Source organism: Lycorma delicatula, chromosome 10 (assembly GCF_047948215.1).
Source record: "Lycorma delicatula isolate Av1 chromosome 10, ASM4794821v1, whole genome shotgun sequence".
Taxonomy (NCBI): Eukaryota; Metazoa; Arthropoda; class Insecta; order Hemiptera; family Fulgoridae; genus Lycorma; species Lycorma delicatula.
In genome coordinates, this window is record NC_134464.1 from 91,980,346 (window position 1) to 92,007,407 (window position 27,062).

At 30.1% G+C, this 27,062-nt stretch overlaps 1 protein-coding gene across 4 annotated transcripts in view; it reads right to left on the reverse strand.

Annotated features, from left to right (window-relative positions):
• LOC142331061 (protein qui-1) overlaps positions 1-27,062 on the reverse strand; it is an 889,030-nt gene that overhangs the window by 468,664 nt on the left and 393,304 nt on the right. For all 4 annotated transcript variants that reach the window (XM_075376703.1, XM_075376704.1, XM_075376705.1 and 1 more), the window contains one exon: positions 18,875-18,915. The gene's annotated coding sequence lies outside the window, so the exon portion shown is untranslated. The remainder of the gene's footprint in view (positions 1-18,874; positions 18,916-27,062) is intronic.

The window sequence follows — 27,062 nt, forward strand, 5'->3', positions numbered from 1 at the left end:
AGATAGTAGTTTAAAAATATGGATTTTTTTCGAATTTTTATAACTTTTTCCACGCATCATTGTATTTTCGCTGTATAAAAATAAACAACCGATGCCAGAAAAGTATATCAATCTTGGTCAGCGTCATTTAACTGACTATAATTTTCATGAAAGTCAATTTTATTTAACCTCAAGATTAGACACTGCATGTGTTCAAACCAAAATTTGTTTTTACATAAAAATACTTAGGTTTAAAAAGGAGCACATTAAAGTAGAAGCTCCAATATATGCACTCGTACGTCACGCGCGCACACGATACACACTGAATTCACATACATAGGATAAATCCTGAGACATTTACAGTTCCAAAAAGATACTGCATAATTTTTTATTTATTTGTATACCTTCACACGTATTACTAGTTGAATACGGGCAAAGGCGTTCGTCAAGAAATACTTAGCTGGTTTCTGGATAACATTTTTACTATCATTTTTGTTGCATAAGTTGGTCAACGGTTGATCAGTGCACTATCATGCGTGGCACGACACATGCCTTAACCGCAAGAGTAAAGTTGGGCTTGTCTGTTTCGGGAAATTTATAAAAAACGTTCAGACATTCCTGAAAATAACCAGCATCCTATGTCCGGTTTGTCGAGAAAAAGAAGATTGATAAGATTCGGAGTCTATACACCCTTCATTTCCAAACCGAATACAGTATAGATGTGAATCAGATTTTAGTCATCATTCTCCAAAGAAGAAAGTCTAACCTGGTGTTACTTGAAGGTTAGGTGTTCAGATGCATCACGGCTGTACAAAAGAATTGAATAAATAATAAAAATCAGGAATTTAATACTCCATTTTAAGGAATGATACACAGAGTATACTGTCTATCAGGATAAACATTTCTAATTCCCAATTAAATTTTGGTCGAATAAGACCGTTGTATAGAAAGGTTCTCAAGTCAAAAACACGGCCGTGTTTTTCCACGTAAAGATCGTTCGGTTTTACTCAAAAAACACCCCTTTTCTTCAATCAGTGATTTGAATTTTCTGAATTCCATTGAGTTTTGAGTTCAATAATGTCATTTATCCGAGGTCTGTAAAATCTTTTTCGTGATCTGTAGAATGATATCTGCCTGTAAATCTGATTCAAGACTAATTTATTTTATTCAACGTCTACATAGTTACAGTAACGACTGACGTACCAACTGGGTAAAGTTCGGCCTTCCTTCTAAAATACACATATAAAAAAAATATTTGTCGTTTTCCCTTCCACAACAAAATACATCCATTTTCCAGGACTGTTTCTTTTAAATTTGTTTCCTTAACTTTTAAAAACTAATTAGAAGTTTACTATTATTGATTAAAACTTTAACCATACGGAACACGACAACAGTTAAAATTTAATAGTTCTTCCCCATTTTCCAATCTAACATAGTTTCTGAGAACGAAAAGTAAAATGTTATGTTTTAATCGTTACATAAAAGCTTACTTTCTTAGCTAAGATAGAAAAAAAAAAATAATGTAGAAGCTAAAAAACAAAACTTTTTGTATTAAAATATACATCATTTGAATATTAATCAAATTACCATCATTCTGTAATCTGAAAATAATTATGTTAATGTAATTTTACTATAAGAAATTTTGTAATAAATTGTGTAAAGAATATATAAAGTATAATGACTTTTTTATTTATATAAAATTATATATAAAACTATATATATATATATATATATATATATATATATATATATACAATGTAAGTACAGATTATACACAGTATAAACGAGCGTTTTCAAACCGATTAAATCCATTAGGTTAATAACTACAACGTTTATGGAATCACGGAGTAAAATTACATTAATTACTTACTCTTATATTAACTTCGTAGATATCTCTACTAAACAAAATAAACCATTTGCTTAATTTCATTAAACAATAATCAATATTAAATAATTAAAAATATTTGGAATTTTGTCCACTAAAACAAATCTAATGCATTTTCCCAGCATTTTATAAATTATTTTATCATTGACGAATAAATTAATAATAAATAAATAGGTACTACCATTTTTTTTTTAAATCTAAAGATGTAAATGATGTAAAGATGTTAAATTAAATATTTAATCTTTTATTATTTATTTTTATAACAGGAATGATCATTAGAGGATAAAAGAATACGCTTTGTACACGAATCACATCGTACTTAATGGTCAATGTCTTCCAAATACCATCTCTACCTACGATGATTCTCTTACAATAAAAATATCTGATGAGTCTCTCATTCAAAAAGATACTTTATAGCAATATTATTATCATGAAAAGGAAAAAAAATTTAAATGGTTACGTTTTACGAATTGATAGATTGAAGAAAATTGATTTGATTCCATATTAACAGTTTTTTATGTAATTTTCAGGTTTCTTTATTACTTAAAGAAAGCCAATAGAAAATATGAAAAAATATGAATAAACTCTACCCGCATTTCACCACTATTCTCTTTTTTTTACTTTTTAGCCTCCGGTAATTACCTTTCAGATAATACTTTAGAGGACTACATTTCATTTACACTCATACTTATCATCCTCATTCATCCTCTAAAATATTATCTGAATGAGGATGATGAGTGAGTGTAAATGAAATGTATTCTTGTAGAGTCTGAGATGTTCACCTCTACTGAAGATAATGCAAATGCACGTTCGATAATTTCATTAAATAGTTGGTTTCAATTCAACATCTTATTTATAAAATAAGCAAATAATTGAGTTGTATTATAAATTTAGGCGCTAGATATTTTATATTCTAGAAGTAGATTAAGAACGTTAAACTATATTATAACTGGAAAATATGGAGGAATATTTTTCAGTAATTTCTACCGATTATTTTTTTCTCCAAAGGAGGGGAAAGCTGTGACGTCATTGGTGTATGATATGACAAGGGCGACAAGGGCAAGGAGGAGCCAAAAATCCTCAAGGCAGTGCACGGTCGAAATCCGTTATTGGATATGGCCGTCGAAGATTTCCTTCGAGAAAGCAAGGTGATTCGGCAGCTGGGGAGAAAGGAATCCCCAAAGAGTCATTTGGGTGTTGTAGACCTCGCCAAATATCCGGTAGGTCTTGGTGGCCGGTGGACGTTTGTTTTTCGGGTGGATCTCATGTAGGGTCGTCGACCGTATAAATGTCGCCCGATGCTTTAAGTGTCAGGGCTTTGGTCACACCTCTCTCCGCTGCAGAGCGCTGTCGTAGATGTGTGGTCACTATGCTTTTCCGGGGCACAGGGCAGCCAATTGCCCTGACAAGTACGCCGCCGTTAGTGAAGGGCAGCGATGCTGGACACCGTATCGGGGGTAGGCAGTTCAGAGCGTATGATATTGCTCGGGCAACAGCTGTGAAAAATAAAGCTTATGGCGATGCCTGAATTGGGGTAAGCCTTTGAGGACGAACTCCACCGTGTTGAACGTTTGGGCCTGGGGCAGTTAAATCTGCATCATTCCCGGCGGCCACCGGTGAAACCACGAGGCAGGCTCCTTGAGGAGTACAACTCGAGATCCTCTTGGTCCAGGAGCCGTACGCGGTCGTGGATGTTTATTCATTACCGTGGGGGATGGCCGCTCTCCGCGATTGCGGATGGCTCAGATTCGATGTTGTCTTCTGGATGTCCCATCGGTTCGATGAGCAATTCACTGTCGTGCGAATCACAAGGGGTACGCTCGATGTCGTACTAGTGTCGGAATACTTTCACCTTGGATGGAATATCGATGACTTGCTGGCGAAGGTGGGCAGGATTATGGACGGTCTCCCGGGCACCAGAGTGCTGATTGCTCTGGACGCTAACGCCAAGTCATCCGTTTGGGGATCACCACTCACTGACCCTACAACCGCCAAATTTCTTTTCCGAACAGGGAGAATGTTAGATCGACGTCACTTTCGTGACGGGCGACTTGCTGCGTAGTACATGTAGTTGGATTGTCTGGCCCGAGGCCAGTGTATAGCTTGACAGAGCTGGTAGAGCGTTATCTTTACTTTTTAGAAAAAAAAATGAAAAAAATATTATCAATAATTCTATTTGAATAACATTTAATCCTGCTACTAACAAATTATTATTATAATTATTACGATGAGTGTATGTAAGAAATTTCAATGTTTTATGACGGCTGGTTTAATAATAAATCAGGGTTAAAATAAAAACCCCAAATTAATAGTTTTTAAAATTGTATCTTCATAAAAATGTTTATTGGAAATAAAATTTTGTAATAATTCTGTTTTCTCTAACACGTTAAGTAAAACGTGTTAACAACACCATAAAAAAGTCTTAAAATAGTTAGAAATTAATTTTATCCTTAGACAGACAGTATTTATAAATTGGAAAGTTTATTTTTAAAAAAACTAGCGAAAAAAATTAGGTATATTTTGATTTTTACACACACACACACACACACACACACACACACACACACACACACACACACACACACACACACACACACACACACACATGCACACACACACACACGCGCGCGCGCATGCACACACACACACACACACACACACACACAAACACACACACACACACACACTTTACATATTTTTTAAATTTATTATTTAACAAAATGAAATCTTTCTAATATACAGTCTCAGAGGTGATGTCAGATTAAGTGGTAAATGTAATTTATTTGCTGTAAGAGCAAGTGAAAGTATAATTACAAATGAAAATAAGAGTGGAAAGAGAAAATACGTGAGTACACGAATCCTCTTATTTATTTGATTCAATAACAGCTACTGTATGGATGGTTGGACGTTAAAGGCACGATCTAAATTTCGTTTACAGAAACATATATATCCCCTCACTTTATAAAAAAAATAAATAAACTACAACCAGGGTACTCTACAGATTAGACTGAAGCCGAATACTTTTGACATTAAACTAATAATAGAAAAAAATCTAATCGACATAAATACGTTTCCATGATTACACGTTTTTATATTTTATTATAGCCGACTGTAATCAACACTAAATTTATTTGCGTTTAATTTATTGTAACACAAAAATGATTCTTGCACATTGTATAATGATTTTTTGTATATTACAATTATATTACAAATATTTACTGGGAAGTAAACTATTTTTCCTCTATCTGCTTACTAAACATCAGTTGAGAAATTCTTCAAAAGCAGGTTTTAATATATATAGCAGAAGATAAATTTTGTTTTAATCAAATTTAGAAACAAAATTTATCTTCTGCTATATATATTAAAACCTGCTTTTAAAAATTTAAAATTTAAAAATTTTGTCTGCCATCATAGATCCGCCTCATTGAATCAAACTTAATTTTTTTTTTTAAGTAGGAAGGTGGACGTATAATACATGATTTTAATGTAAATATGTACCAGAAAAATGATGACGAAAACTGAAAACTGTTTCTTGATAAACGCCTTCGTTTTCGAGTTAGTAACTATTTTATCGTTATTTTGTTTATAATTTTTATTTATAGATAATAAGTAAATCGAAACACCTTCTTAATAAAAATATTCTCTTTCAAAGGTTTCTGCTCATTCAGCTGTCAATTACGTTGAAACCACATTCATAGTGTAAGAACCAAAGGGGAATATTGATATTTATCAAAAGGAGGAGAAATTACCAGATGTTCATTTCATGGAGATTCAAACAGAATATGTTGGCGCGTAAGCAAGTTCTAAATAGAAAGACACGGGGGTAAAAGAGCAAAGGAATAAGGGAAGGGGTAAGAGAAACGCGAGAGAATCAGAGAAGGTAGATATTTTCATCATCTTTCGTAGAATACATCCTGTTTTACCCTCTGCATATGACATACACGTTTATGTATTATTCTCTATTTTGTATGTACTGTAGTATTAGAATCATAAAACAACGATCTAAATTATTAATGTAAAACATGACCCGTTGTTTAATCCTAAAAATGTGTGTCTCGTTACATTCAAACTAGGATTAATTAAGAATTACGTCAAGGGCATGGGGAATACTCCTGGTTTCATGTACTTAAAAGTGAAATTACAACAATTTGGGTTGTAATGTCTTTAAAAGTACACTTCCTCCAGTCGAACCAAAATTGCTTCCTGGACAATCTTGGCGCAGTAAGCGATCTTTGAACAAATATATATATATATGGTTTTAATAAACCGTTTTCATATTTTGCAGTTAAAAGCATCTAATGTAATATAAATTTTTTTCAGTGTTTACTTACTTCCTAGTTACTAAAATAGAGTTTCTGTATTTTATTCAAAGCTTCTGTGATGAATTAATTCACCAAGAATAAAACAGATTTCCTACATTATGGCAATCTCGTTTTTTAATAAAGAAATTAATTTAATTATTATTTGTAATTTTATTAACTGACTACAAGAATAATTTTCCTGCCTTAAATTATGGCAAATCAATAGGTTGGATTTCCTATACAGTTGTGTGTATCACCTTGGAAATGAATTTTTAATTAAAAAGTCTTCATTTACACGTTTTTAATTATTAATCGATAATTAACTGTTGTGGTACAAATAAAAATAAATAATTAGGAAGAATTGTGAAGGATTACTAAATTGTTCATTTATCGTCATGGAAACGGTTTGTTTACAATTAAATACGAATAATGTTGCGGTGGTTTCAGTTAACATTTTTCCTATGTTATTTAAATTTACAATCTCATTATTACTTTACATTATTACGTTACATTAAAAATAAGATATTAAAATAACACTGCAATGTTAAATAAATTGATAAAGTTAAATTAAAAAAAAATTTAACTTTAATTTAAAGAAATACAGTTTTTTACGCTACTTTAATCTAGACTTTTTATGGTTATGACGCATGTAATCATTTTAAATTAAAGTACAACTATTAATAGTTACTTTCTCTGAAAATAATGATGCTTCTTATACAGCCATCTCCTATGGTAAATAGAACGAAGCTTAATCTGTTGAGCTGAATTTCATTATCGTTTCGGTTGATTTTTCGTCTTAACATAAAGCAGTATAACTGCTTTATAACACAGGATTATTTGTAACGGTTAAGTACTTCAATTGAGAGCGACTTGTGTCACATTGCTAGCTGTATCTATTAGGTTATGACAACCTTCATAAATATTTACAAAGAATGTATTAAATTTATGTAATTAAATTAATGTAATAGAATATTCACCAGAAGGAATATCCAAAATTTGAAATGATTTTATAAATTACGTATGTGCAATTATTCAAAACTTTTTCTTCGTACAATTATTCAATAAATTTTCGTTAAATTATTCAAACCTTATGATAAGCGAAGTATCTACTGCAAAAAATATTTGGTGGTAATATTTTTTCCTGTCTTATGGCAATGTGTCATAAGTGTTTTAATTAAAGCCAGTGAATAGATCTAAATCAAGCTTACATAACTCAATATTGCAAAAAAAGTCCTGTTTAAAACAGTTATGTTGGTATGTCCAACAGGGTAGGTCATACCGTGAAGATGTTTTAGATATGGCTGTCTCCTGCTGTGGGCTTATATTTCTTTGGGGTCAGCGCTCATTCTGATTAAACTATCCACAAGAAACTGTTATGTACGAGTATGTTAAAATAGTATACTTACGCCAACTGAGAGCATTTAAATTGAAAGAATTAGTCTTAATTTGCAGGTGCCTAAAACCTATTTAAATATCTTTCAGTAAAAATTCAATTACCAAAATTATTTTTTGAAATATTCATGGTACTTAGCAGTTTCGTAAGTAGATTTTGGTATTCAATTCAAGTCTATTTTATTTTAATTAAACATTGCTGTTTCAATATTTTGAAACTGAATATGTTTGCGTGTATGTGACTGAACTCACATAAAATTTATTTCTCGCACTAAAATAATAATTGAAACATTGAAAAGACAAATTCCTACTTTTAATTACCTGGATGTTCAAAAGTGGAAAAACGAAAAGCTTTTATCTTTGTAATAAAATTTAAATGTTAAACTATTATCTACGATAAATTAAAAACAAAAATTTATAAACGTGTTATGCAACGAACATAAAAATATTGGTTGTAATAGGGAAAAATGTAAATAATAAATAGTCGATAAGTATAGTGCTGATTCAATTTCTAAATGCATTTAAAACGATAAAGGGTTAAAAAAAGAAACAAGATCATAAAGTCGAATTTCATTTCATCAAAACAAACTTCTCAATTTAAAACAAACAAAAAAATAAACAGCTTATAGAGGATGTTAAATTGTTGGTCGAGTGAAAAGAAAATACAGTTAGGAAAAAGAGAATACATTTTCACTAAAAATAAATTTACGTGATATATTAGAAAGCTTCTGAAGAATAAAGTTTTTCTTACTAATATAGATCCTCCGGAACCACCGTCAGGTATTAGTTCAGAGGATATGAGGATGATATGTATGTGTATAAATGAAATGCAGTCTTGTCCGGTCTCAGGTCGACTGTTTCTCTGATGTACGGTTAATTAAAACCCAACCGCCAAAGAACACCGGTATCCACGATCTAGTATTCAAATCCGTATAAAAGTACCTTTATTAGGATTTGAACCTGAGAACTTCGACTTCGAAATCAGCTAATTTACACGATTTTACCCAAAATATTACACAAAAACACTTCTTATATTTTTTCGTCTTTTAGTTAATACGAACTGATTTTGCGAAGACGCGTTCACCTCTTGACCAACCCGGTGGGTTACCGATATAGAACCCTTTTTTTTTGTTTAACCCGGGGCCACCGTTAGGTATGCTTCAGAGGATGAGATGAATGATTTGTAGCGTACGTGAAAATGCCATGCCTAACCGGGATTTGAACCCGGGACCTCCAGATGAAAGGCCGAAACGCCCAATATAGAACCTAGTACCACAATAAACTAACGCAGTAAACTAACCCTAAATGATTTAACTTGCGGTCCGGAATGTGGACTTAAGTAAGTAGAAACGGCACAAGAGAAGTGGAGAGCCGCCCCATCGAGAAAATTGCTGGGTATTGAAAAATTGCTGGGCTCTTTTTCCGGACTCCAGTCCGTGACGTCGTGAGTCTTCTTTCTTCTTCTTCTTCTTCAGATAATTTCTTCGTTCTTCTTTTGCCTGCACTTTCTGAGACTCGGCAGTAATCGAAATTACATACCGATAACCTTGATGTTCCCGTAGCCCTGAAGGGCTGAACGGGGGAAAGTGCAGGTTTCTTCTTTCTTCGTTCTTCTATGCTGTAGGTGGCTGCTGGGCTCGTTCCCTCTTCTTCGTTCTTGAAAGGAAGGAAAAAGGGAACTTACAATTGGGGTAAAACATAATTCGCGATCGACTTTTGTCGAAGAAGTAAGATTAAGAGGTAAATTTAACGATTTTATATGAATTTGACCTGAAAAAATAGAAAGAAAAGAAAATAGGTTCCTCCGGAAATCTATTTTTAATAATTTTTCAAGTATATACGTAAGATTTCAGTAAAAATACATACTAATTTATATATGGCGTAAAATAACTTTCTTAAATGAAAGTGAATAAAGTCCAAAGAAATGAATAAAATTATAAAGATTTCTAAATTTATTAAAAACAAAAGATATAAAAGGGTGAAAGATTTATGTATTAAACGAAATAATATTTTCAGTATTAAATATGTTTTGTTTATAATACACTTTGAAATTCTTACGTTTGCATTTAATCTCTCTACACTTTATTCGTAATATTTTACTAAGAATCAAATTTTCTCCATGTACGTTTAAAATTTTTATTTGTTTGTTTATTCACTTAAAGTTATTTTACGCCAAATATAAAAAAGGGTGTTTTTCGATCATCTTTGTTTTTCTTTCATTCCAAATTTCTCGAAAACTATTTAAAACAAAGTTCTTGGATTTAATTTTTTCAAATTTCAGTCAAATTTTAATTAAACAATCGCTATATTTATCCATTAACTTGGGTCCCAAGAAATACTGTTTGGTTTAATTTACTGAAGGCACAGAAATCAGAAATAAATCTTTTGGCAGCTGACACTCGCTAACGAAGCGTTTCCAAACATTTTTATATGAAGTTTATTTTTTTTTTACCAGTAGAACATGTCCTGAAAGTTTGTTAAATTCTTCATGAATCACTCTCACAGAGTTATTTTCAAGGGAAAATACGAGTAATTTATCACACAAAATTCAAAAAACCTACCGTTATGGAATATTATTAATGTATAAAAAGGATATTTCATTGATGGTATATTTATTATTCATATTATTCATCTGCGAGAGAAATTGAATAATTCTTTCTTTACAGTAGACGTTATTAATGATAAAAATGTTCAACCGTACGTATCAGGAGAGAATTAAATCAATATTAATGATCTAGACATAAAGAAAACAGTCTCATTTCAACATTTATAACAAAAAAATTACCGAATAAAACTAGTTGTTGAAAAAAAAGAAAAAAAAAAGGTAACTGACGTAAGAAAAGAAGAAAATTATAAGTTGTAAAGTTCATTACGAAAAAAAGGAAAAGATCCTTCACCACAATAACCTAATTATTTTCAGCAAGTTAATTTTCTTTAGTAGTTTTAGACACCAAAATGTCATTTGCAGTTAGGGAACTAATTAACAGGGCTTTCAAGGAAAACGTCGGCATGAGTTAAAAACAGCGATTTCTAACTTAAGAAAACACAAATACCATTCAAACCAGTGTTGTCGACACTGCAATTAGTAGTTAACGAACCTAAACTTTGTCTTCAGAAAAACAAAGTGGTATCGTGAAAACGGATCTGATCAGTACTCAACAATATCTCATCTAAAACTGTTTATTTATTACGCACATCAAAACATATTTGTTTAAGACTACGCACATTAAAAGTGAGTTCTTCTAAAACACCTACATCTTAGAATTATTTAAGAAACACAAGTTAATGACAAAAGTTGTTTTGTTAAAAAAATATTATTTTTATTCGGAATTCATAATTTTTTAATAATCATATTATAAACGAAATGAAAAATAATTTTTTTAATTGAAAAAAGAAAACAGTTATAAAAACAAATTAGAAGAAATAATTCGTATTTTATTATTACTACATGATCTTATTACTATAATATGATCTGAATTTTGCTAGGGCTATGAATTATTAATTACATTACAAAACCTTCTGAAAAAACCATCTAATTAATTTTTGTGTAAAACAATAAAAAATAGATAATCTGAATTAATATTTGTAATTAAGAGCGTACTGCGATGTCAAAAGTTTCTGCGATGTAACTAAATCTTTACGATAATCACATTAAAAACGTTACTGATGAATTTAGCAGTTTCCGATTTTACGACGGTTTAGGATTCTGCACAATATAAATAGAAAATTAATGGTATTTTACAGTGTGATATTCTCGGATTAACGTTTAAATACAACAAATAAATCGATCCCGTTCAGAGATGTACAACTGTAATTATCGTCACAGGTTTTAAGATATTTCTCCTGGATTATTCCCGATAACCTCACCGATCTATAAATCAGCACGATAATAAAATTAAAGTGAATGACTATAATTTGTCTATACCAAAAATGTATTACTCACACAAGTTAATTTATTTTTTATCCTGTAAGTTACGTATAGCGAAAACTGAAATCCAGACGTAATTACAAAAACACTATTTTCAGTTTTGCAGTTCGATAAGAATATTGCGTGGGTGAAGCCGCCATGGGGATGCTAGTGGAATAATACAGGGCGTTTCATAATATTTTTTAGAGTTTCGAAAATTCATTAACAAAAAACTATTTCACTCATAAGAATAAAACAAGCACTGTACGAAAGAGTACTTCAAATAGTTTTGAAGTAATAGTACAATAGTTGCACAGTAATTTCTGTGCAACGTGCGTTTCGGTTGAAATTTCATAAGGAGCCACCAAGTGACAATTCAATTCGTGCACGGTATAAACAATTCAGTGAAACCGGTTGCTTGTGCAAGCGAAAATCAACTGGTCGTCCATCAGCCTCAGAAGTCAATGTCGAACGTGTGCGTGCAAGTTTCATTCGCACCCCGTCAAAATCGACTGCGGCTGCAGGCTGAGAATTAGGAATTCTGAAAACAACAGTGTGGAGAGTTCTCCGTAAACGTTTATTATACACACCGTACAATATTCAATTTAGCGTCTTTCTGATGAGATAAAACACGTAGGCTCGATTTTTGTTTACAGTTACAGGAAAAGATGTTAGATGAAGGTTTTCTAAACAAGATAATTTTCAGCGACGAAGCTACTTTCCATATTAGCGGCAAAGTAAACCGTCATAACGTGCGAGTTTGGAGAACTGAAAACCCACATGCTTATGTGGAACACATTCGGGATTCTGCGAAAGTAAACGTCTTTTGTGCGATCTCTCGTGAGGCAGTGTATGGGCCGTTCGTTTTATAGTAACGACAGTAACCGGCATGATATACCTGGGTATGCTACAATTATGGCTTATGCCTCAGCTACTCAACGCAAGATGGTTTTCCTGCCCGTTTTCATAACGAGGTTCGACAGTACCATAACACAACATTACCTCGGCGCTGGATAGAACGTGCGTCTGAAGAAGACTAACACATTATGCTGTGGCCACCAAGATCACCAGACCTCTCGCCATGTGATTTCATTCTCCGGGGTTATGTGAAAGATACGCTGTTTATCCCACCAATGTCGCACGATATCGCTGAGTTAAAGGATCGCAAAATTAATGCAATCAACTCTATCGAAAATGACATGTTAGAACAGTTTGGCAAGAGTTAGACTTTCGTGTTGTGTGCCGTGTCACCAGAGGGGCACATATTGAACATTTATAGATTTAACAAAAACTGTTTGAGTCCTTGCATCACCTCGTACAACTTTCATTTAGGAACGTGAAATACCGTTTTTGTATTGAATTTTTGTAACTCCTAAGAACATTCTGAAACGCCCTGTATAACGCACTTTTATTATTATAAATTTTTATCACTTCAAAGACACCTAAAGTAAAATTTAATTTAAACATAAAAAGTTTAGAAAACGACAAAATAAAGTCAAGAAGAAGTATAAATTTCTATTATAATATTTTAAATAAAATTTAAAAAATTAACCAACAATATCCCAACGATAGACATTCAAATAGAAATAATTCTTTACAAAATAAATTAGAGAAATTTTCTGTTATTCCCAAACACATACATCCAAAAACTGTTATATGTAAATACAAGTGAATTGTATTTAGGGAATTTACAATCACACAGTTGAATAACTAATAAAAAATATAACCGCGAAATGCTATATAAAAAAAAAATTATCACGTATTTTACGTTATGAAGAAACTGAATACATATATCCCCAAAAATACTAAAAAAATATTCTATGCACTATTCAAGCTGTAAGAAAAAGTTTACCTTAGAATATTTTTCACCACTTATGCTTAGTCTCAGTACTTCGCCTCCTTAGTCTTACTTAATTCCGGAAAACAAATCCCAAAGAAAGTACAAAACATTTTAGAAGAAAGTGTACGGGGGCAAAATTAAAAATATTAAGATTATAAAAGAATAAACTCATATACGAAAATAAAGGTATAACAAAAAGTAAAATACATGTAACAGGTAACCAAGGATTTGCTGTATGTAAAATATACGCCGCTGTTAATAAATTTATATAGAGAAAGAGAAAAACACGTACAGAAAAGACAACTTAAAAAAAAAACACGCACACATATACGTACAAACACAAATAACACATTGATGCTTATGGGTAAGTTATTATTATTATAATTATAATTATTTTTTATTGGCTGGAAAATGTAATTTTATTTATTTTTTTAATCTTTAATTTTTAAAAAAATTATTTTGTTATTACATTTTTATGCCAAATTCTTACTAGTTGTTTTATTCGTGTTTATATTATAGTTACTGAGTTTAGAGAACGCATACATCATTCAAAATAAATTCTAACGTAGTTAAAAGTAGAAAAAAAAAACAAATTAATGTAAGAGTAATTTTGAAGTACGATACATTAAAATAATAATTTACGATAAAATCAATTCTTAAGTGAAGTACGGATATAGTAGAAGATATGTATCTGAATGAGTGCTGAATAAAGGAAACAAAAAACTCAGGTAAAAATTATTTGGTGAACAATAAAATTTCGCAAAGCTAACAGTCATTTCTTCTCGTTGTTAACCCATAAGGGAGCCGTAAATTTTCACCCTTCGCTTGCAGATCGTAGATTTAACAGAACGGAAAGTATGATTTAAAACCCAATAAAACTCAGCCGCTCATTCTTTACAAGAATCACTTCATTTACGCAAACTACAGGCCGAGAGTTCTTTTTAGCTTAAAAACTTTTTTAACCACTTTCATAGTAATAATTTAAATAAAAACAAGTACTATAAAGTTATATACTTTTTAAAGCTTTGAATACGAATAAAACAATGACTCATTAAGAAAAAAATTAATTCCTTACAATAAAAATACTATAAAGTACGAAGTTGTTTAAAAGATTAAAAAAAGTCATTTTAATATATAATATTATTCGTAAACAAATGCATTTTATGAAATTATACGAAAAGCAATGTATGTGTGTGTGCGCGTGTGTGTGTGTGCATGTGCATGTACGCGGGACAAAAACATCTTGAAAAATAATCTTTACACACACGCAAACAGAAAGTGATTGAGAGAGAAAATGAGCGAACGCTAAATCATGGAACGGACAATATTTCAAGATGTCATTTTAAGTAACAATGCTTTTCCGTTTCCGAGAGGTTCTAACAACACAGTGAATGCTGAATCAAAATGTGTTTTCTCGACAACAAATAACCTTGTTTCCAGTCGAATATATGTATTCAATTTGTATCACAAAAATATATCGCCTTGTTATAGACTAAGATAAGATTTTTACAAGTATTGTCCCATATATTCCAGATAAACATATCATTGAAAATCATAAGTAGGTTTGTTAAGAGTTTTCGGATAACAGCAAAAATAGCTAAGATACAAAACTTTTAGTTATAAATATATACTGCACTTCCTTATACTCTTTATGAACATGTTTCTTTTTGACTTACAAGTTAAATAATAATCATTTAATAATTTTAATTGAAAATCATTCGTAATAGATAATTTTCAACTATTTAATTATACTGAACACTAATTTTAGAAAACGAATTATAAAAGATTAGACGAGTAGTAAAACAATTTCATCAATTAACAGCTCATTTCATCCATGAAATGAGCTGTTAGGCTTTGAACTATCGTTTGATATGTATTACTATCATTATCTATAATTATGTTATGTATAGGTAAAGGAAAGGGCCTGGCTGAGTCCAATATAGAGAACCAGATTTAATCGAGTTGCTCTCTATTTTTTAAAATTACGGGAAAATAAATGCAAGAGAAAATATAAGACACAAAAAATAATTATTTTCTATATATTCACCCGTGTAACATATAAATTAAATTTACTAAATTACCTTTGTAATAAATTTGCACCTTTGATCTAAAAGTTTACAAATAGATTAATTACATATAATAAATTTATATTTTTAAATTAATGAGCGCAATATAAAGGGAGACAGATGTAGATAACCTGAAAAGAATCATTTTTATAAGATCATGCAATTTTTTGAAGATATTTTCTGTTACGGAGTACTTTGACAGATATAGACGTTTGCAATAAAAGATTAATAAAGTTGACAGAATTATTTCAGATTTTATAATTACATGAAATAGAACCTGCTCATACGGTTTTTTTTGTGCGAAAAAAATTGGAAACCAGCCTGGTTAGCTAAAATTTTAAAGTTTTCAATTCGGATATTGCAATTTCCTCTGTTCCAGCTATTAAAGATAAAACATGAACAAATGTAAACGTTTAACTGTTATCCCGCTTTTTGGTATATAGTATTATTTCTTTATTCTCCGAAAATGTTTTTCATAATTATTATTAAAAAGAACGGGTGACAGACCATTTCCTTCTTTTAATTCTCTCTTGATTTGGAATGTTTTGCTGATTTCTTCTAAGAATCTAACTTTGGAGGTAACAAAAGATATTTATTAATAACAAAATTATCCATTAACTGTACTAATTTAATAACAATTTTAATTTGATAATTAATATTTTTAATTAATAATAATTTTAAAATTTAATTTTTAATGTATTAAAAAAATGTTTACTTACAAAAAACGTTCCCTCAAAAAGTCAGTGTAAGCTTTTAAAATACAAAGTGGTCTGTCAGATGATTTTTTGGCTGTTTTGCTTCATATAGGCGGACGCGACTCTAGCTGTGAGATTAAATATGTTATAAAGGGAAATATTATTCCTGAGAAGTCACAGGTAATAACATCTTAGGAGTAATGTTATTCCCAAATGTCTAGAACGAAGAATTTCTGTGCAATTTGCACAGAAATTCAGGATAGGATGACATTCACAGACTTAAATATTTATATTCTTAAGTTATACGAAACTTTGGATAGAATGTGAAACATATAATTTCAAATAAAAAGCGCCGAATAATTAAATATGAACTAATTAAATATAATAAAAAATTAAAAAATAAGGAATTTAGGATTACATATATTTTTGTATGTCAGTGTTAATAAACTACTCCAAAAAAGAAGAAAACCTAAAGAAGAAGAAAAGAAGAAAAAGAAGAAAAAAGTTTATCTAAAAAAAATATATTACATAAAATTGAGTAAATTTCAATCCGACAAAAAGAAATGAACCTCTCTTCTTAAAATATTCCTACACTCAAGCTTTGATCTCTATAGTAAATTATTAAATGCGCAATATAAGTATTTTTCGATATTAATACTGTTACGTTTCAAAATGAAAATGGGGTTTTTAAAGCTATGTAATATTTAACAAGTTTCATATACGTAGATTAATTATACATGAAATGGAAGAGCAACTCAAACAGTTTTAGCTGTACGCAAACTTATAAACTGTTTCTTGTAGTACCTTTTGCTTAAAAGCGCTAGTAGCAAAGACGGCGACCCCCCCCCCCCCCACAACAGAAAGCGTCTGTGTTTTGCAGTTTACAAAATAGATCTATTATTATCGTTCAACGTGCGTTCCGTTAGAAGTTTTGTTGTGATCCCGAGTAAGAATAACATTCCTATATTATATAAACAATTTGAAATCAGTAACTCTATTTGTAAAGAGAAGAGTACAGGACGACCGAATGTGTCCGAAGGCAATGAAAAGAGTCTTTTTTGCATAGTTCTCGGAAAATCGTCCCAGGAAATCTTTCCTCAACTGCAATACAAATCACAGAACTTAATATGGCACCAAGATGGTGCCTTCTCACTGACATAACGGTGTAAGTGATTGGTTTAATGAAATTTTCCCCGCTGATAGACAGGGCTTGTGTGACGTGCCTACACGTTGGGCCGAACCGATCCCGTGCGATTTTTTCTTCGGTTTATAAAAAATCAAGTGTATGAATTAAGCAGTAACTATTCGTATAGACTGTCCAAGAGTGTAAGTAACACGATTGTAAAAAATAATATGATATAAAAATATAAATTAAACAATGAACAAATGAACAATTAATAAACAATGATTCTTCACTTAACTCCTCGCAGAACTGTTTCTAACTTTTTTAGCCGGTCTTACTGACTATTTATAATGTTAGCCTCTTTACTTGTCGGACCGGACCCAAGTCGAAGCGTGAGAGCAGTTGACCAAGGCTTTTGTTCCCATGAATTCCAAACCTGGTCTCTTCTCACCGTACAAAAGATGTTTATTTTGTGTCAGCGGGCAGTATAACAAAATTCAATTGTAGAACAGACTTATTATTTACAAAAACGGTTCTTTTTGTGCCTTTCTGGACTCCTCCAATTACTGTCCTTTATATTACTTTCATAATAATTGAGAGGAATCCGTTACTCAGGATCGGTATACCGGTCTTGTTACAATACATTGATAAATATAAATAAGTTAATAATAATCTTATTATAGTATTGTTGATAAATATTGAAGACGTATAACCTCGATGAATGAAAAGTAGCGTGTGTGAAAATGCCATGCCTCATGTTCACTCTATGAAGTCTGAACAGAAATTAATAAAAAATAAATAAATGTTAGCCGGTGACGGAATTGAAACAACGTCGTATATTAAGGAGTAAGATGAAAGTTCATTTAATAAATAAAGAAAAAATTATTTTAATTTGAACATAACGTCCGCAGAAAATCATGTTATGATTTTTTATATATGAAATGTTACAATAATTCAATGACAATAATAAGTGATTTATCATCTCAATATGACGTACAAATAATAGGATTGCAAATGAATGCGTTATACAAAAAGTCACGCATTATACAAGTGAATATAATGTAATATGCAATGCAGTATAGATTATTCCATAATAAAGAACAATGAATAAAGTTAAATGTACAATAAGACTGTCAGAATATTGAGTAAAATGTAACTAAATTTTTTCTGGACGATAGGCTCAAATTTGTTTGAAAAATTATAATCTTGAATATAATAAATAAAATTTAATGTAAAAAAATATTGTTTGACAATGTAATTAGTCTGTTTTAGATGGCTGATTCAGGCTAAATAAAATAAAGTGTCAAGAAAAGAATGAATCAAAGATAAACTGAATGTTATCCTTACCTAATTTAGATTAAGGGGAAGCAATAAATTGGAAGAAAAATTAACGTCGGAAGCTGAAATCTAGGGAAATACAATAAATATATAGAAATAAGGTTAGACAGTATATATAATACAATATCTACGTTTGGAGAAAAAATTGATGTTTTAAATATTATTCGTAGAATATATTCATACCAATGATAAAGAATTATACAATTATACTATTTAATATATTGTTGTTTAGCTGAGAAAAGCGTACTTCATTAAACGGACAATTAAGGCTCATTAAAATAATTTTAAAAAATCTCAAGTAATGATTTAAATACAAACAAAAACTTTAGTAATGTAAATTATACTTACAAATAAAGAAAACATGTAAGTAGAATTGTTTTATCCAGCACCTAAAACAAAAAACAAAAATTAATAATGCAATTAATATTTCATTTTTGAAACAACAGATTGTTTGTAAACCTTATTAAAAAAGAAATGATAAACTTTGTTTTAAAAATTTTAGGCACCTGTATTTGTTTACCAGCTGATCTTCTGTAAGAAAAAACAGGCAGTAAGATGGATATAAAATTATTTTACAGCTAAGTTTCCTTTTTTCAAATAAAAAAAGCTCTCGCCAAATTTTTATATCATATTTTTCGGACGAAAAGTTAATTTATTATTTTTCTAAACTATAATCAAATCATAAACGTAGCGTATGAAACCGGATGAAAGGTATGCGTGTTAATGACAGGCAGTATGCAGCGTTCTTCGTTGAAAGTAAAGTACATTGCTTGTCGTATGAAACGTATTTCATTTACGGGTTGACGACCAAAATAGATTTTTTCTCTTTTTATTTATTTACTATCTGTCAACAAACAAGAAAATATTTTTATATCGTTATTCTTTAATAATCTTTTTAAATGTAGTTGCAAAAATGTTATTGTTATAGATGATATCGTCAAAATTGTGATAATTACGGGTATTTATTTAAATCACTGACATCTTTAGATGATGTTTTTTTAAAAGCGCTTTTTAATTGCGTACCAAATGATTTTTATTTAAAATTTTGATTCTTACCGTTAAATTTAAAAAAAAAATAAGTCATTCGTTTCATTTTTTCAGATATTCTGAAAACGTATTAATCGATAATAAAAACTAGATGACAATAAAACTCTAAAAAAAAATAAGAAAGGGTAATTAACGAAAAATGTAATGAACTTTCAAGACATGATCTACTGGTGAAAATAAAAAAGAATGCAAATAAAATTAGGTTCGGAAACGCTTGTCATTGACGGGTACCGGCTGGCGAAAAATTTGCCCTTATCTATCTGCCTTCGGTAAAATTAAGCCAAACAAATTTAGTGTTTTTATATTAAATATAATCTAGAAAATTTGAAAAAGTCTCAGAACTGTACTTTTATTAGTTTTCCGAGAAATTAGGGTAAAAGACAAAGATTTCGGTCGAACAATACACTATTTTAAACAGAACTTGTTTATAAGTAAAATGGTTCGAACAAACACCGTAGAAACTAAATACAAACGTAAGAATTGCAAAGTGTATTAAAAACAAAAATTATTGACAAATTGAAACTAGGTAAAAACAAAATGAAAAGGCAAATAAAACAACATAAAACAATAATCAGACTTCATTAAAGGGAATCAAAAATTAATTTTAACAAAATTTGTAATTTTAAAATTAAATAAAAATTAAATTAAATTAAATTTTATAATTTGGCAATACCGACGACTAGCAGAAGAATTTCTTACCGCACTGGTTTAACGCAAAGTAAAGTATGACGAATAATTTTAAAAGATAAACCCCCATCATTTAATCTACTGAAGGTAAAAAATTTACTTCCTAGAAATCTTTCTGTACGTTTAAATATCTTTCTCGATGGATTTTGAGCATTGTTAATAGCATAAATCCTATTTTGTGTACAAATGAAAAAAGCCACATATGTCGTGACAAAAATCCACACTGTACCGCCGAAACTGGGTAACAACACAGTTTCCGCGTAAACGTTTGTTATGAATATTGTAACTATTTAATTTTAATGAGAATATTTCGTTAACATAGTTAATTTGATGATAAGGTCAAACCTAATGGATTAAAGGAAGAAAAGATAGAAATATTATTATTGTTATATAAATCGTGAAATAAATAACTGAAGATGTATTCTGCAGCCAGTACAATGAAGATGAAAGATTAGCAAAACATAGAGAATTGTAGAGAAGAGCATCAAACCGGTCGACTAAAAAGAAATGAGTCAAAAACCCACACGTTACATATTTTTAATTTACTTAGCTGTATTTTATCGAAATTTCCGATGATTAATTTTTTCGCACAAATTTTGATTTATTCTTTTGTTGGTAGGCGGAATTCCTTTACGGAATTCCTTTATTATTTTATATCTTTTTCTCTTTCAATGTCACGGTTTTGAAAATTTATTTTTTAATTTATATACTTTTATTCCGATTCATTTTCCGAAAAAAATAACCTTCTGTTAACGACATACTACATACTACTATTTTCAAACAAATAAAAAACATGATAAAATATAAAGAAATAAAAATTACTATTTTCAACGAAACAAATAAAAAAACATAATAAAATATAAAGAAATAAAAATTCAATCTGTTTTATTTAGGTCGAAGATTTTTCCTGTAAAATAGGGGTCGATATATAATCAGGACCGATCTAAATGCTACGCCGACTTACATTTGGATTCGACAGGACTTTTAAGTTGTTTTGTAGTTTATTTTCGTTTTCATACTCGTGATACAGAACTTACTACAGTTTTTATTTATAGAAATATCTACCTTTATTTATTATTAATAAAAATACGTAAGAATTTTTTTCTTCATAAAGATATTGAATTAGAGGTAGATATTTCAATATTGGCAAATTTAAAAGATAGAATTACATTTTTACACTTTTAAAGAAAAGGGTAGTTACATACTGTAGTGGTTTTTAATTTTCCGATTCCCGTAAAACCGTATTTTATTTTTATTTCATTTATTTTCTCTTCAATCGGTTAAATAAATAAAAAAAGTGTACAATATGTAATTATGTATAATAAATTTACAAATTAATTTCTTGGTGGTAAAATTTTATTTGTCGGAAAAACTTTTCTCCAACTTTTTCCTTGAAAAATTAAAAAAACGGGTTCGACTTCTATTTGGGGTCAAGGTATATTAAAAAAAATACAGTTTATATATAGAATATTCTTTATTTTAGATTTACATCATTAAATTTTACATTCTTGCAAGTATATTATTATAGATGTTATCAATATTATTAGGTTGATTTACAATTTTTTTTTAAATTTCGATCGTGTAAAAATTTAAGGGATGTAAATAATTTATTTATAATTAATGCAGACTAAAAATAGTGAATTTCATATAAAAATTAGTACACAGTATTCTGTGATATGAAACAAAGATACAAATAAATACGTAAACAGAAACAAAATTCCATTTTTTGGAAATCACTTAAGAATCCAACTAACATATTAATAAACAGATTTAGACTTTTTTTATTACAAGTCTTAATGTTACTAATAATATTTATATATAAAATAAATAAATCGGAAGTAAAATGAAAAAAATTCATATTAAAAAAGTAGGAAAAAATAAAAAATAATCTCATAAGCAGTCAATTTTCATGTTAAAAAACTTCTTAGCTTGTATCAGCAATTTATTCAGCTATTTCAGAGGTCCGATTATAAGATCCACCATCTCCTTTTTATTCCTCTCTCCAGCTACCACTCTATCTCCAAAAAAGATTTACCCCGATCCAAGATTCAACTTCCAACACCTCAACCCCTAACCTAACTCAGTCGCACAAGCTTTCTATTTTCATACGGCTACGAGAGCTTGATTTCCATTCTATTTCCCTTTTGAAATCAAATAACCAAAGAGATCTGTTTCTCAAAATTGAATTCACCATAATCCCTGTGAAAATCTCGATCTCATGAGAAAAGAAAAAATGCAGACGTAATAAAAAATAGAGGTTAAGATATTCATAAAATGTAATATATTTTCAATAATAAAATATACGCACGGTACTAATTCTTTACCTGATATATTAAAAAAATAAGTCACACAAAACATGCCTTATACCCGATTGAAAAGGAAATCTATCGCGATAAGAACAGATCTTTAAAAATACTTTATCTAGTAATATTCTATTCATAAGCAGTATACAATATTATTAAAGTCAAACGATTATGAAGCGTTTCATAGATTATTAATTCTTAACGATAAACATGTTGGTAGTGATTTTGGAGAATAAAATTAATAATAGCTACTAATAAATTAATCGATTAGAGTTGATTGTATGTATTTTCCAGATAGGTAACAAAACAAAGAATCATAATCAGATAAACTCACAACAAATAAGGTTCGGATAAAATCCTTCTGAATTTAAACCAGTTAAGAGAAAATCATTAAAAAGTTCATACTTCTTAAGGAAAATAGATGAAGGATAAAAGAGTTGATTTATCTAAAATAAAAATCATAAATAAAACAAACAATATCTAGAGGCTATTTTTGAGGCAACGGACAATTATTTCACCCGCAATCTTTCGTGAGGATTTTACCAGAGTACGAGTACCATGTTACTGATCGAAGAATTCTTGATAATCATTTCGAATGTGTGTTACTGAACAAAAATTTCTGAGCTATTCAATTTCATACGCAGACTTCATCTACATAACTGAATAACACAGGAAATTATTCGATTGAAATGCATAAAATTCACCATCACCTAACTGTAGGTTATTATTTTATTTATTTATATAAATTTAGAGAATTACGACTTTGTATGATATAGATAAAATTTAACGAAAAAGAATAGGTAAATGAAATTATAGGTAAAAACCAACTGCCGGAAATTAAACCCTGGAACAGTTTATAGAGAAGTAAACATATTAAACACTTGAACAATTTTCCATTCGATATATTATCCGAACAGTTGTTAAAAGAAAATTTGATATCGAAAAAAAATTACACAATATTGTAAAATTATTTGACAAATTTCGTCTTATACAAATTTCCTAAGGGAAGAAATAAAAAATATGTAAATTTAAAAATTCCAGTTTTAATTAAATTTTTGTCTTAAATTCTTTACAAAAATTAACCTAATTTTTTATTTGTTTCATTTTTCCAATTCTCGGTTTAGGTTGGAGGAATATAATGGTATTTACATAAATTACGATAAGAATTTGGTTAATAGAAATTTTACTTAAACGAATTAATGCGACTAATGTAATATGATATACATCGTAAGCCACATTACGTCAACGTTTTCCTTAATTTGATTTCAATTATTAAAGATACGGGTTATTAATTAGCGATTAAATTTTTTTCCATTGAAGAAATTATTTACCACAGAAGCTTTCAAAAGCTTGTACGTGGGAATAAACAATCGAAATTTTTTAGCGTAAGAAAAATTTCATACCTTACCGGTATTGGAACCCGGGACCTCCGGATGAAAGGCGAAGACGCTACCACTCTAAAATAGATTTTATTTTATTAATTTATTTGTGGGTATTTAATAGGTAAAAGATAAATATTTACTTTGTAAAAATTATTAAAAACGTTTCCTTTGAAACAGTACGTAATGCGTTAAAAAAATTAAAACAAAGTCAGGTCTGTATTTTATATTAAAGATAAAACATAAACCTATTCAGTTTTGCCAGAAGAAACAAAACCTCTTGAATGGACATTAGGTTTAACAGACAAACTCGTAATTTTTTTTATATATAACTCATATTAATGTTGCTTTTTATAAAAACGTTATTCTGAACGGCAGTTAAATAAGCAAATATTTATTTTTCTGTAGGGTAAGCATAATTATTTAATTAGTATTATTGTTTATTATTTAAAATTGCTTCTGTTTTACAGAAATATCAACAGTGTAAGAACGGTTTGCTTCCTACCGATGAAAATATTTAAAAAAATAATTCAATATGTTTCGTCAAAAACTTACATTTTTGCACAAAAAATGACTGATCTGATGTAGCTAAAAAATAATTATCTTTAAAATCATGAAACACTAAGGATAGGAAAAATTGAAGAAAATTGATTAAAAATGAACGCATCAATCTAATGAATCGTACTAGAATTTAAGTATCACTCACCAGATAGTTGTCAAAGCATTTCCTCTAAACGTTACAGAACAAACTGGCACGTGGGTTTTGATGAAAATGTAAGTTTTGTAAAAGTTGAAACGAAATTAAACTTTGACGTCTTCTAGCAACAAGAGAGTGAAATTAGGTATTGTCATTGTTACACTTGTAGATGGAAATATAGTAAAATAAATATCAATCTTTGAATAAATATGGAATAAGTAATTTTAATTAACGTTAATAGATACAGAAAGAAACAAACGCTTTACTAATTGGATGCAGATTTTTTATTTAATTTCATTGTTATTATTATTATTAAAAAGAATTGTCCTCTTTGAACGTGAATTTAGAATTAGGTAACATCTTTTATACGTACATCAAATAAACATATATTTTTGTACAATATATTTTAATTTGGTGTTAAAAAAAATAATCTGAGAACCTTAACATTCCTGCAAAACCGTATACATATAATTGTTTTTTAAAGTAATTTATTGAGTAAAACCCGATTCTTTTATTTTACTTTCTCCTAGAATTTTGTTAAACTCTCTCGCAGAAATCTTTGCTCTTTTATAACGGGTTTTTTTTAGGTAAAAATAATATAAAAAATTATAAATGTTGAAACACATTTAAACTATCTTAGTCGTTTAACCTCCCTCCAAAATCTGAGAAAATAGAAAAAAAACTTTAAGGAGATAAATACCAGGAGTTCCTTTTTGTACTACTGATAAGAGGAACTCTTGACATTCACTTCCTCTTGGTAGTCAGGGGGCAACTTTTGCGTAAGCAGCAGCTGACAAATGCAAAGATCGAGTATCTCCCGGTATTAGATCTCCATACTACGAAGCGCAAACGTCTTGGAGGGTGGAAACCTCTTTTCCTTGGGTTAAGGGACCTTCCAAGGGTCAACGGTATAGGTTACGGAATCAACGCGATAAAAATATTTTAAAACGTTCACGACATGATTGTGGATCTCTTGTAAAAAATTCAGAAGTCCAAGCTACCCTTATTCGGTCTCTGGGAGGGGTATATGGAGTCTGCATTGTAAAAGGAAAAGAAGGGAGAAGGAAAGAGTGAGAGTTGGGAATTGGAATGTACGCACATTGCTGCAAGGAGGGAAACTGGAGATTGGTGAACAGGAAATGATAAGAAATTGGTTGGATATAATAGGTTTGAGTGAGGTTTGGTGGGGAAGAAGTAGAGAATGCGACTGTGACGATTTTAGGTTGTATTATTCTGGAGAAGAACAGAAGAATGCCAACTAGTGGCCATATGGTTGATGAAATAGAAGAATGTTTGAAAAAATAGAAAATATAGTAGAGAAGGAAGAAATAAATGCTTATGTAATTGTTATGGGGGGGGGGGAGGGTTCTGGAATGCAGTATTTGAAATGGTAAGGGTGGAGGTGGCAAATTTGGACTGGGAAAAAAAGAAAGGCCAAAAGATTAGTTGAATTCCGAAAAAAAAAGATTTTGTTGTTGGCAATATCTTACTTGAGAACCACAAGAGATGAATATATATATATATGGATTTCGCCGATATATGGGAGCAGATACCAATTAGATTACATTCTTAAAAAAAAAAATGCCGAAATATTCTGAAAATAGCTAAAAGTTGTCCTGATGCAGATATCTGTTCGGAACAGAATTTAGCTGTTACTGTAGTTGGTGTTAGACGAAAAAGAACTGTTAATCAACTGTCTATCAACTGTACGTTGATAGACTACAGGTAACGGAAACCGCTGAAGAATTGGAAAAGCTATCTGTGGAAAAATTAAAAGATAAAGAGCTTGCTTTTTGTGAGAACAAGAAATTGGAAAATATTAAAAGGAGTTTGAAGGTGGCTGTAAAAGGAACGCCGGACTAAGAAAAAATAAAAGGAAAAAGAAGGATCGGTCGCTGTTGAATTGTTGGAAAAGATGGAGGAAAGGAGAAGGTGGAAAGATGTTACTTCTGAGGACAGTAAAAGAAAAAATAGAAAACTAAATAATGAATTAAGACCAGAAACAAATAGAGCTAGAACAGTGGATGAAAGATAAAAGAGGTGAGATTGAAAGACTAGAGAGAGAGAGAGAGCGTAGATATGATTTAATGTACAAGGAGGCAAAGGAATTAATTCTCAAAGAGAGGAATACAAAGAGAGGAAGTAGTACTGAGATTGAACTAAAAAATGGCAGTGCAATGAAGGAGCTAAAGTATATGAACATATAAAATAAAAGAGTAGAGTTATATAAATGGGAAAAATAGCTCAAGTATGAAAGATATGGAAATTGAAGACGAGGTGGTAACTAAAGATGACTAAAGCTTACACGATGAAGAAACAGAAGGATCAATTAAAGAAATGAAAATCAAAAAGCAACAGAAAGTGGTGTGGTACCTGTAGAAATGTTGAAAGCATTAGACGGTGAGGGAAAGAAAATAATAGTC